Below are 13462 nucleotides of genomic sequence, written 5' to 3' on the forward strand. Positions count from 1 at the left end.
ACATGAGAACCAAGATGTGAATCTGTTGTATCCTTTGCTGGTCTTCAGTTATCTCTCTGAGACATGAGCTTCTCCCCTGGCTAAGTATTATCCATTGTCTAAAGATGGATATTATTTCTTCAATATAGCCACTGACACAAGCCAACTATTTCGGATCTACTCAAAATTCTTAAAAAAAGATTGTAAAGGGTAATTTTGATGAATTTGGCTATTGCCTTAAGCACTGTGACAGAGACCACTGGAACTCACTAATACCTGCATGCTTCTCCCTATCTCCCAGTCTCCTTGTAGTTACCTTGGACCCATGATTAGGTCTGGCCAGTGGAATGTAAACACAAACGGGTGCCACTTCCAGGCTGAAGTAATTAAGTATCTCATGTGCCTTCCCACACACTGTGTTCCCCTCCATAGTGAGAGCAGAGGCCAAAAAGGGTTAATGATGAATGATGATAGTCACAGGATGGAGGATTCTGTATCCCAGAGCCACCTTTTGGAAGAGAGCCTCTATGGAGAGATCCCCAACTTACATCAGACTATGACATGAGTAAGTGATAAAGCTTTATTAAGATTTATCATGCTATGAAATTTTAGGGGTGATTTATTACTGCTGCTGACATTTCTTATTCCTTTATTCTCCAACTTCCCACCTCCACCGTCACTCGCAGGTAAACTCAATGCTCCAACCACGTTTCCTCAAGATGAAACACAGCAGGTCCCTGAATGCAGTCCTGGAAACAAACATGTAATCATCAAATATCTGATACCAAGGTTTTTTGTTCAAACGATCAGTTTCAACTTTCTCATTAATTTGGTAAAAAGATTTATCCTGATAAAATGTGATCTTTAAAATACTCTATGTATTATTTGGGGGATATAATATGGTAACATTTTCTGATTCCTGATTTATAAACCTAAATTAAATGTATCAATTTCATTGTGTTCTGAAATTAGCACTATGGTTTTTGGATGTCTCTTAGATACATTTGAGAAACCTTGTGTTCTTCCTAGGCTAGAAGACGTATATAACAACTATATATGTTACATAGTCCTGAAGTATAAAACAGTGACATTATGTCCACTCATCTATTTATCCATTCAACAAAAATGTATTGACCATCAACTATTATGCAGGAACTGTGCTGTCCAATTTAGCAGCCACTAGCCATGTGTGGCTTCAAATTTTTTTTAATTTAAATTACTCTAAATAAAATAAAAATAAATTAAAAATTCAGTTCTTTAGTAATATTAATCACATTTCAAGTGCTTAATAGCTACATGTAACTAGTAGCTATCTTATTGGACAACACAGAAGAACATTACCATCATCCAGAAAACATTTATCTAGAAAAAAGGTAGACACAACACACATAATTTTCCTTAATGTAATAATTGTTCCCATAAAATTAATAAAATATGCTTTAGGTTGCCAGAGAGCTAAGGAATTTTGTGTTTTGGAGATAACATTTGAACTTGGTCTTAAAAGATAAGAAGGAACTTGCTACATTCCAGTAAGAGTTTAGAGCAGGTACAAAGTCGAAAAAGGATAAATGGGCTGAAAAGGCAAGGTTTAACATGATTGGGGAGAAACATATGTAAGAGAAAAGAGCAGAGATGAGGTTGGATATGGCAAGAGCTGGTGGAGTGTTTGAATGTCTTCTTTTGGTGATGGGAGTCAAAAAAATCTTCTAAGCAGGTAGAATAACATCAGCCTGGCACTGTATGAAGGTCACTTGCTGGCAATTTTGATGTTGAAAGACCAGACTGGAGATCATGAGTCCCAGAAGGTGAAGACAAAAGCAGTAGTAATTGAGTTGAGGAAGAAAGATTCAGTTTTAGAGATATTTTTGTATTAGATTTGTTAAGTTAGGCTCTACCTAATTATAGACTAACTTCTCCTGCTTAGCCATCTGGAACGTTGGAAGGAGCCAGGTGAAAGGCGAAGTATGAGTGTGTGTTGGGTGCGGGTGGGGGTCTCACCTCTCTTCACAGAGGATAAACAATCACTGGGTTTGGCACACTTATCTATCCTGTCACATTCAGGCTGTGCTCTTGAGGGAGTGGTGTGTATATCAGTTCATTCAGGGAAATCCTCTGTGTCCTCCTTAACATTGGGACGTTTGAAGTTGCAGCAAGGCCACTTCCTCCTAGGAATTCTGTTTTACTAAAGAGAATCTTCGGATGTCACCTCTGTGTTGTGAATTATTACCTCTTGATGCATTTATTTGTTTATCTTAAATTTCCATAGTGTACTCTGAGTTGTTTTAACAAAGGGCTATCTATATGTCGAGGGATGATGATATGAGTAGTAGCGGGTGAGGAATTTAGAATTTATGGGCACATGAGCCTGATGAAAATGTCTTCTAAGGCTGATGGGTGCTGGTTGGTGAAGCGCTTTGGGGGTAGATCACTGCTGCTAAGAGCCTTGATCCCCAATTGTGATGAGATTTCTGATTCACTTTTCAGTCTATCCAAGTAAATTTTCAGGTTAATTATGGTTTCTCAGAAAAGGGCAGGAAGTGTTTACGGCAGAGTCAGTTGGCCAGATTAACCAGAGGCACCATTTCCCTTTGTCAGTTTATCACTGAGCCTGGTTTCCTCCTCTACTGGGTAAACATCCTTTTCTTATCCCCGTTTTCCTTCCAAGTCAGCACTTTCCTAATGGTTTCCTTTTTCTGAGCAAAACCCTCAGAGATCAATATGAAATCAAGCAGCAGGAGAAATCAGTAAGGTCTGCTGTGACGAGAGATTTTGAAGTTTTGGGATATGTGTGGGTTATGGGAGGTTCAAGATTTGAAGAAGGGGGACCAACCCGAGCCATCGGTCTGCTCTCCATCCACTCCCTGCAAGACTGCCCGTAGTAAAAGGAGACACTGAGTTCTCCATATAAAGTTTCTGCATACAGCCTTGTGGAAAAACAGCACGTTACCCTCTCTTCTTAAATAGAGGAGGATTAAAATCAGAAATAAACATTTCTCATTTCAGAATGTTAGGCAGCTCCTAACTAGTATAGTGATCATCTCCAAGATTGAAGACTAAAAATGCTCCGAAGTGAATACACTTCTGTTGCCTCCTTTATGTTGTAATTTTTCCTAAGCCATTAACAGTTTTAATAGGGGGAGAGCGTTCTCTTAAGTGATCACACATTTGACAGCTCCTTTTTCTGATGTGCAGATTGTATGGGTATTTTTGTTTGTTTGTTTTTTTAATGCTTTTGTTACATTGTTCATGTCATAAACCAGAGTCTAGTAGGAAAATTCATGAGTTCAAACTATTTGTTGACACAAAATGTTAAGCAGTAAGTTTACTAATCCGTTCTTAAAGCTTCACTGTATTAAAACCTGTAAAAACTCAATTTGTCATGGGGTTAAGGTGAACACTTTACTTGGTTACCTTCTCACCAGAGTACAAATAAAAGTGATTCTATCAGTTTTCCTGAATATTAATCACAGTGGAAGACTTCCACTTTGTTTAAAATGGTTTTGACAGTACCCCCTCCCCCACCATCATCCTTTCCTCTGTTAATATTAAACACACCGTGATTGAACTGGTTGTGCCTGCTGAGACGGGTTGTACTCCATAGATAACGCACAAAGCCCAGCTGGGGGTAGTCAACAAACGCTGTATTGCAACAAACTTCTGTGGGCATCACCTGGAAACCCTTACCCTCGTCTTTCCTCCTGCCTTGTGTCTGTTCTCTGGGTCACTAAATCCCTGTTAGGAAATCTTGGAGATATTTCATTGCAAATAAGACTGCCTGGTAGCAATGCAGTGGCAAAGAGCTCCCAGAGGTGCCTAGGTAGGTTTACCCCACTCAACAATTAATCAAGCCATTCAACAAAATATGTTGAATTTCTCCTCTGGGCCTGATGGGTTGCTTGATGAAGATCAGAAGATGAGATTGAAAATAAGACATGGTTAATGGACAGAAAGGCTCACTCTTATAAAGAAGTCAATTATTCCCAAAATAATCTATAAAGTCAATGTTATTCCAGTCAAATCCCAACAAGGTTTTCATGGAACTTGACAGGCTGATTCTAACATTTTTATGGAAGAGCAAAGAGCTGAGAAGAGCTAAGATTCTTTGAAAGAAGAACATGGTTAGAAAAGTTGTTCTAGATAATAAGACTTATTATAAAGCTATAGTAATTAAGACAATGTAGTTTAGTTCAGGAATAAAAAAACAAATACAATCAGATATGAATCCATGAATACAGGAAAATTTTATTCACAATGAAGTCTACTTCACAGATCAGTGGGACAACAGTGGCTAATTCAATAAATGATGCTGGAATAATTGGTTATACAGATTTTTAAAACTATGAAATTGAATTCTTTCTTTGTACCATATACATGAGTTAATTCCAAGAAAGTTAAGGACTTAAATATGAAAGAGAAAACATAAACATTTTAGGAGAAAATACAAGGAAAGGAAGAATTTTATAAACAAGACTCAAAAGGCATAAACAATAAAGGAAAGATATTTATATCATGTTATAATGACATTAAAAACTTCTATTAACCAGATAATACCCCCAAAGAAAGTGAAAGGAAGAAGCCACAGATTGGAAGATATTATTTGTAACACATATCACTGATGATAAAAAATTAGTATTCAGAAAATAGAAAGAACTAAAATAGCTCTATAAAAATTGATCAAAATATGAAAGAATACATAATTGGTCAAAAACATATTAAAAGGTGGTTATTCTTATTAGCAATCTAGGAAATTAAAACTAAAATCACAATGAGATGTCATTTAAAAAATAGAATGTGTAATAACATCAAACTATTTAAAATCTCCATATTGAAAATGACAAAACAAACAAACAAACAAAACATAAATACAAAACAGAAACAGATTCATAGACATAGAATACAAACTTATGGTTGCCAAGGGGGCGGGGGGTGGGAAGGGACAGACTGGGATTTCAAAATGTAGAACAGATAAACAAGATTATACTGCATAGCATAGGGAAATATATACAAGATCTTATGGTAGCTCACAGAGAAAAAAATGTGACAATGAATATATATATGTTCATGTACAACTGAAAAATTGTGCTCTACACTGGAACTTGACACAACATTGTAAAATGATTATAACTCAATAAAAAATGTTTAAAAAAATGACAAAACATGCTGATAAATTAGAAAAAAAAATCGGAGTTCATGGACAGGAAGTTTCATTATTATTAAGATGGCAGTTCTTCCCAAATTTATCTATAGACTTGATTCAACCACAGTCAAAACCCCACCAGGCCATTTTGTGGAGTTTGACAAGCTGTTTCTAAAGTTTATTTGGAAATATAAAAGACCTTGAATAGCCAAAGCAATTTTGGCAAAAAAAGAACAAAATTGGAGACTTAAACTACTTGATTTCAAGACATATTTGGCTATAAAAATCAAGGCAGTGTGGTCTTGGCAGGAGGTTAGTCATATGAGTCAGTAGGTCAGAATAGAAAATGCAGAATTAGATCCACACGTCAGTACACTAACAACTCAAGATTAAGAAGACAAATAATCTTATTTTGTTTAAAGGGAGAAATATGAATAGATACTTCACAAAGGTATATGAATGTTCAATCAACTCATGAAATTATACTCAGCATCATTAATAATAAGGGAAATAAAAATTAAATCATGGAGAACACCACTTCATAGACACCAGAATGGCTACATGGCGTGAGAACATTCCTACTTTGTTGTTAGAGATGGAAAATGGCACAACTACATTAGAAAAGCAGTGGTTTCTTATCAAGTAAAACATACGTTTACCATATAACTTAGAGAAATGAAAACAGCTGTCTACAAAAAGTTCTGTATATGAACATTCATAGCTATTTTATTCACAATTCATAAGAGCCACAAACTGAAAACAGCCCAAATCTTTATCTACAGATAAATGGATAAACAAATTGTTGTATATTCATTCATGCAGTAGATGACCACTCAGCAAGTAAAAGGAACAAATTTCTGATACTTGCAACAGCATAGACCAATCTAAAAAAAGGTTGAGTGAATAAAAGGGTACACTCAGAATTGTAAATACTATGTGATTCCATTTATTTTGACGTGTAGATCTGTGCTATAGTAATAGAAATAAGGTCAGTGATCGCTGCATAAGGTGGTGGTAAGGAGTGACTGACTGCAAAGGGACATGAAGAAAATTTACATTTTGATGCATTGGTGGTTACATGGGAGTATATATTTTTCAAAACTAATTCCATCATACATGTATGTACAATTTACATACAAAAAAGTGCATTTTTTTGTATATTAATTTTACCTTAATATAAATTCAATTAAGAACACAATGAGATATACAACACAGTGGATGTACTTAATGCCACTTAACTGTACACTTTAAAATAGTTAAATCGTCAATTTTATGTTATGCATATTTTACTACAATAAAAAATGCAATGAGGTACATTTTTTACAAATTAATTACAAATTTTAAGCTCACACAAAAATGGAAAGAAGACTGTAATTATTCCTTCTATATTCTCCACATATGATCTAGATATAACCATTACTAAAGCAAATGTGGTAAAATGATTATGTACATACAAGCACACTGGAAAAAATTATTAAATTATAAATTATACTTATTATGATGATGATTACATTTATTATTTATTATTCATTTCTAAATGAGCAATAATTCATTAATATTGGCTTTTATTCAATGTTCAAACTTTCCCAATCATCCTCAAATTTCTCTTTTATATTCTTTTATTCCAATTAAGAGTTAATCAAGATGTATGTCTCAATAAACCATCTTATGTTTACCAGAGGAAAGGGAGTGCAAAGGGATAAATTTGGGAGTTTGAGATTTGCAAATGTTAACCTCTATATATAAAAATAGATAAAAAACAAATTTCTTCTGTATAGCACAGGGAACTATATTCAGTATCTTGCAACAACCTTTAATAAAAAAGAATATGAAAGCAAATATGTGTGTTTGTGTGTGTGTGTGTGTATGACTGGGACATTATGCTGTACACCAGAAACTGACACATTAAACTCACTAAATAATAATAATAATAATAATAATAATAATAATAATAATAATAATAATAAAGTGTATGTCTTATTATGTCCTTTTAGTCTTATTTAATCAAAAACAGTTATCTTCCTCCCACATGATATTGACTTGCAATAGCACCAAGCCAGATGTGGAGAGTTTCCCATTCTGGATTCATCTACATCCTCAGAGCAAAATTTCCCTTGTTACTCAATCCCCTGGCATTGCCATGCTGGAGAATGTAGGTGTAGGCACTCTGGTAGACAGTGCCAGCAGAGCCCAGCTTTCCAGCCATCCCAGCCAAGAGGTCAGGCATATTAATTGAGAAATCATCTTGCAAGTGGGTTCTTCAGCCCAACCTGTTGCAGCCCTCAGCCATTTGAGTCATTCCCAGACATCTGAGTCATCTCAACTGAGACCCCAGACATCATGGAGCAGAGCAGAGCCATTCTGTACCCTTTGTTAAACTCATAACCCACAGAATCTGTGAGCATAATAAAATGTTTTATGCCACTAAGTTTTAGGGAAGTGTGTTATACAGCATTAGCTAACTGGAACAGCCATCAGGCTTGTCAGGATGTGATACAACTTGTCAACAAAGGACAGCCAAAGTTCAAGTCAGGACTACATGCAAAACTAGTGGAGACCAGGTCCCATGAGAGAGGTAGGTAGTGAAAGCAAATGGAAGAGTCTGAGGGAGCAGGGAAATCAAGCCCTGGCAGAATCAACCTTTTGTTTCTTGCAAGTCAGAACTGGCTTTTAGTTTTGTAAAGTGACTGACACTTTGAGAAGGGTGGTGGCATATGAAATCTTGAGAATCAGAATTCCATATCCTTTGTAATTTATAACTTTACTCTAAGCTCTCCTTCCTGGAGCCTTCATTTCTGAGTGTACTGTACGCTTTTTAACACGAAGTATGGTAACATCAATATAAACACCCACCATCTCCTGTCAGATCTGTCTCTTCCTGTTGGGCACTGCCGTATCCAGGTTCCTCTGTGGGAGGAACTTCATTTGTGTGACTGCATTCTAGCCCAATCATGCAGGGGAGTCCGCTGAGTAGGGGGCAGGATGGAAAGAGACTGACAATTCAAATATAGCCAGGGTGATCTGGGGACAGAGTACCGAAGTGAAGAGCCCAGGGAACCTGAAACCTTGCAGATGTAACTAGAGACAGGATTCAGGGTAAAACTTCTTCTTTGTAAATAGGCTGAGGCTGACATTTCCTCGCCACCTCTTACCTCTTCAATACCTGTCTCCTCAGAGCTTCCTTCAGCTGTGCTATTGTCATAATTACTCCAGATGTCCTTGCGACGCTTCTCTCTCTGTGGTCCTGAGCTGTTAGTGAGGTCACACCAATTTATAGCTCTGATTTCCAATTAAGCCATAAGAAGTTTGCCCTCAAGTAACGTGCTCATCCGTTTGTTTAGCTGAGTCCATTCAGTTTTATGGCCTTAAGTGTAATAGGGACTTCAGGAATCATCTTGCCCAAACTTCTTCATGTACAGATGAGGAAATTGAGGCTCAACTGCAATGACATACAATAGGATCTACAGGGGGAGATCTTGGTACCCAGCAAAATGCCAATTACTGATGACGTTGAATGGACTTGACACTCTCAGTGACTAGATGACACATTCGATGTTACCTTCTTCAATGACAAGAATCCACTGTACGACACAGTAACCTCAATATGTATATGCAGTCGGTTACGCGGAGTGGCGGGTGAAAGGGGCTACAAGCCTCAGGTGTTTGAGCGCTCAGGGTGAAATGTCTGTGTTTCTAAGAAACAGCCCAGGGAGAATATTTCAGGTCGTAACAACATCACAAAAGCTCAGAGAGGGAAGGAAAAGGTACCAGTTATAATTTCAACGATATCCCCGTTGTTACCCACTGAGAGGGTGATGTTGCCCAGTCGGCCCAGGACAAACCTGGGAGACTTGGGGATGAGGATGAGACGAGGGAAAAATTTCTTATGTTGAAAACTGTGCCAGGACAGAGGGAGGAAAATGGGTCTAATAGGCAATGACTACATGTCCTTTCTCAGGAAGAGCTTGTCACCCTGAGGTTAGTTCAACAGCCAACTGATTAATCAAAATGTATCATTCCACTAAAAATATGTTAACCTTGATGTACATAAATATGCAAGGTTGTTCACTGTAGCAATGATTGGATAATAGCCTAAATGCCCAAAATAGAGAATTAGTTCATAATTTCTAGTAGCTCTAACAAAACAGAGTACGATGTAAGCAGTAATCAGGATAATGTGGTTCTATAGTCACTGACATGAAAAATTTCTGTATTTTTAGTGAAAATGTTATATCATTTACATGAAATATATAGATATTACACTTATATGGAGTATGTGCATATTCTCTCTATATACACATGTAAAATTTTAATATGTATATTATAAAATTAACATTATGTGCATGTGTTTAGGGAGATATTTATAAAGATTTCCAACAAAATATTAGCAGTGGTTAATATTTTTTCTTTTTGCTTTCTTTTTTTTTAACATTTTTTATTGATTTATAATCATTTTACAATGTTGTGTCAAATTCCAGTGTTCAGCACAATTTTTCAGTCATTCATGGACATATACACACTCATTGTCACATTTTTTTCTCTGTGAGTTATCATAACATTTTGTGTATATTTCCCTGTGCTATACAGTATAATCTTGTTTATCTATTCTATAATTTTGAAATCTCAGTCTATCCCTTCCCACCCTCCACCCCCCTGGCAACCACAAGTCTGTATTCTCTGTCTATGAGTCTATTTCTGTCCTGTATTTACACTTTGTTTTTGTTTGTTTGTTTGTTTGTTTTTGTTTTTTAGATTCCACATATGAGCGATCTCATATGGTATTTTTCTTTCTCTTTCTGGCTTACTTCACTTAGAATGACATTCTCCAGGAGCATCCATGTTGCTGCAAACTGCACCAGGAGGCTCCAAGCTGAGGGCTGTCCTGTAGCTCTGGGGCTGCGCTCTCCCAGATGTCTAGTGATCTTCACCTTTGAGATTTTCTCCAACTCCCTTCTTCAAGGACACCTACCTACCTTGGCCATTGTATGTACATTTGCACCTGCCTCCCTCCCTCTACCCCACTTCACCCCCTCAGTCCTGATCCCCTTAATGCTCCACTTTTTGTTCTTTTTCTTTAGCAACTCATCATCTCTTCATATACTGAATATAACGAACTCAGGGTCATCCACAATTAAACAAGAGCCCTGGGCTTTTCCATAAGACTTTCTGTCATAAACTGAAATCAGAAACTATCTTTCTGGAAATGCCGCAGTCCTCCCCTCCTCCTCTCTCTCTCACTAGCTGCCTGCCTAGCCACTTTTCTAAAAATAAAATCTGCTTTCCCCTTTAACAGGAATTGAATGAGCAGGGGTGGGGTGGTTAACTGAATACTGTGATCATCACCAATAAATTTTGTCAGATTTGTGCAGAAGTTTCATTCAACAAACATTTACAGAGCTCCTGCTGACACCTGGCCACATGCTGGTCTCTGGATTCTTAAGATGATCCTCCAGGAGTCTTGAAAATAATCATATATACTATTCCTCAAACCCTACCTCTAATTTAATTCGAGTTTTCCTGGGCAAGGGCAAACCTGGTCAGATTTAGCCCAAAATCTGAATAAGCAAGGGGATGTCCAAGACGCCCCTATCTTCTTGATGGTCAGCTCTCTTGATTTTAGATTATTTCAAGTGGGGGTAGGAGTCAGATACCACGGAGCACAGTAGAAAATCTTTAAAACGTCTCTTCCTGGAGAAGGTGTTATGCAATTTCTTTAGAAGTAAATTAACCTTCCTAATTATGGATGCCTGGAGCTACAATTACAGATAAACAGCATTTCTAAAGTCTAAAGACCTTCCTGCTTCCTTCTCCAAAGCCCTGCTGGCAAGCCTCCTGGGCTGTCAGATTGTACGGAAGTGGGAGAGGCAGGCTAGAAAGAGCAGATTTGACCACAAAGCCCCCAAAGCTGAAGCTAGGGGGCGGCTGGAGGGGAGCACGGGATGGTAGTCATGGAAATGCGTGGTCTAGATCCCCCTCCAAGGGGAGCCTGGCTGTCTGGCTGCAGGATTGTTCAGTGGACAGGCTCCAGTGGTCAGTGCTGTCAGCCTTGGCCTCAGCTGTAGAGTAACCTCATGGGTAGCCGTTCCCTTCCAGGGCAGCCTGTGTCCAGCGACTAAGTGAAGGGAGGTACAGAGCCCTGGACATCTGTGCCTGATCTGAGACAGAGACAGACAGTCCTGGACCCAGAGCTTCCCACCTTGGCGAGCAGGATACTCTGCTGTTTGCCTTTGACAGTTCAACAATCCTCCATTGCAGTTTAACTGGATTCTGCATCCTCCCTCTTTCTTTCATAGGTGTCAATCCCCCCAGACATAGTGCATACCCAAATTCCATGTCAGTGTCTACTTCTGGAACACCCAGCCTGTGATGATGGGTCGGGGATGGGGAGGAACTTGAGATCTGGCCTGTTTACCTATCTAAGCTCATCTCTTGCAGCTCTGAGCTCAGCCAACACCTTTCCCACTTCCTACCAGGTATTTAACAGGTGGAGGGAGGCTTTTCCTGTTGCTTCAGGCACCAGGGACCACAGCTGAGAACAACAGGTGGTGGAAATCCCCCTTTCTAAAGAGAGCTGGGGATTTAGGTACAGCTGTCTTTCCAGGGCTTATTAAGAGGTGGGAGAACCAACCCTGCTGCCCCAGCACCCACCACAAACACCCCCTCCCCCTACCAAGCCTGAGGAGGAGAGAGGGTGGTGGAGAGATGGGGGATTGTCAAAGGGAGACAGCAGAGTATCCTGCTTGAGTTGGTGAAGGTCAAGTGGACATGCCCGGCTGGCACCTTGCCTTGGAGGGCTGTGAGATGGGCCAGGTTACCTAACAGAGGAGTTGGCTGCTGGGTGAGAGCAGTGGTGGGATGGATTAGTTGAGCCAAGCTGGGTCTCCCATCTGGGGGCCCTTGGAAGAGTTCCCACCTGAGCCCAAGGCCGCCTGGCCCCAGACACCTGCCACACAGAGGACAGGTGGGCCAGTCAGTGTCAGCCAGAGAGGCAGTGACCACACCAAGGATGACCCAAAAGCTGGTTACAGAGAGTGACCTTCTCCTTTCTCGCCCTCCCTCCTGGCCACCCCTCACTGGAAGTATCTGTCATCATCAGAATCCCAGTTCTGATACAGGTGAGTTTGAAGTTTTAAACTACCTTTTAATACACCAGAAAAAAGGACTTCAAAGAATGTGGTTGCAGAGAATAATTGAAAAAGAAAACAATTTTGTGTTTAAGTCCCACTGAATCATAATTTAGAATTACGCCAACCTCCTTAAATTTCAGCTGGACCATTCACCACCTTGTATGTACTCCAGAGAAAGTTGGGGACAACAGGCAGGAGCCAGCTCCACTCTGTCCCTCCAGCCCTTCTAGGAACTTTGCTGGACTGTGGATGCCAGCATTTCCCCTTTCTTCAGTCTCAGCAGTGACGGTCACGGGTCAAGCATTTCCCATTTGGCAGGCAGCACAGTAAATCCTGGATGTGTATTAACTCGTGCTGGCTTCATAAACAACTCTTGAAGGTAGATGCTATTGCTGTCTGTATTTTGAGAAGAGGAAATTAGGGCACAGAGAACTTGAGCAGCTTGTCCAGTCCCTTTTCTAGAGCCTCAGTTAGCTCCTGCTGTGATAACAAAACGCCATAGACTGGGTGGCTTCAGCAGCACAGGTCTGCTTCTCACAGTTCTGGGGCTAGGAAGTCCCAGGGCAGGGCGCTGGCACATTTGGCATCTGTGAGGACCTGTTTCCTGGTTTGCTGACAGCCGTCTCCTCCTTGTGTCTTCACACGATGGAGGGAGGGAGCAGAGCAACCTCTATTTCCTTAAAAAGGTGCTAATCCTATCATAAGGGCTCTACCCTCATTCATCATCTAATTATCTCCCCAAAGCCCTACCATCACATCGGGGATTAGAGGGGATTAGAGTTCCAAAATATAAATTTGGGGAGGACACAAACATTCAGTCTCTTGCACTTAGCAAATGGCAACAGCAAGACTGAATCAGATAGTTTGGTTCCAAAGCCCTTACCGGCTGGCCTTCTACACCCCACTGTCTCCTGAGCACTGGAAAATCCTACCCTCTGGCCTTCTTGGGGGATCTTGTCCTATGGTTTATATGTCACTTCCCTGGATTTTGAATTTCTGCTTCTCCTCTGGCCGTCCTCCCACACACATATGACTCTCCTAACTTCCACCTGACCTCAAGCTCGTTAAAGAGCAGCCCATCCCTGCTGCTCCACGACTTCTCCTATTTCCTAGAACTGCTCCTAGCTGGTCAGTAACGACCCGGTGGGTATCTTTATACATTTGCTGCCATTGACCCCTTTCTTCTTGAAAATTCTGTCTTGCTCTCTTTCTCTGACAT

General features: G+C 39.7%; 1 long non-coding RNA gene across 3 annotated transcripts in view; it reads right to left on the reverse strand.

Moving 5' to 3' along the window:
* Positions 1-562: 562 nt before the first annotated feature.
* LOC105085839 (uncharacterized) overlaps positions 563-13462 on the reverse strand; it is a 33072-nt gene continuing 20172 nt past the window's right edge. For all 3 annotated transcript variants that reach the window (XR_010383867.1, XR_010383868.1, XR_010383866.1), the window contains one exon: positions 563-728. This is a non-coding gene — a long non-coding RNA (uncharacterized LOC105085839). The remainder of the gene's footprint in view (positions 729-13462) is intronic.

The sequence above is a fragment of the Camelus dromedarius genome, chromosome 2 (assembly GCF_036321535.1).
Source record: "Camelus dromedarius isolate mCamDro1 chromosome 2, mCamDro1.pat, whole genome shotgun sequence".
NCBI classification, from domain to species: domain Eukaryota; kingdom Metazoa; phylum Chordata; class Mammalia; order Artiodactyla; family Camelidae; genus Camelus; species Camelus dromedarius.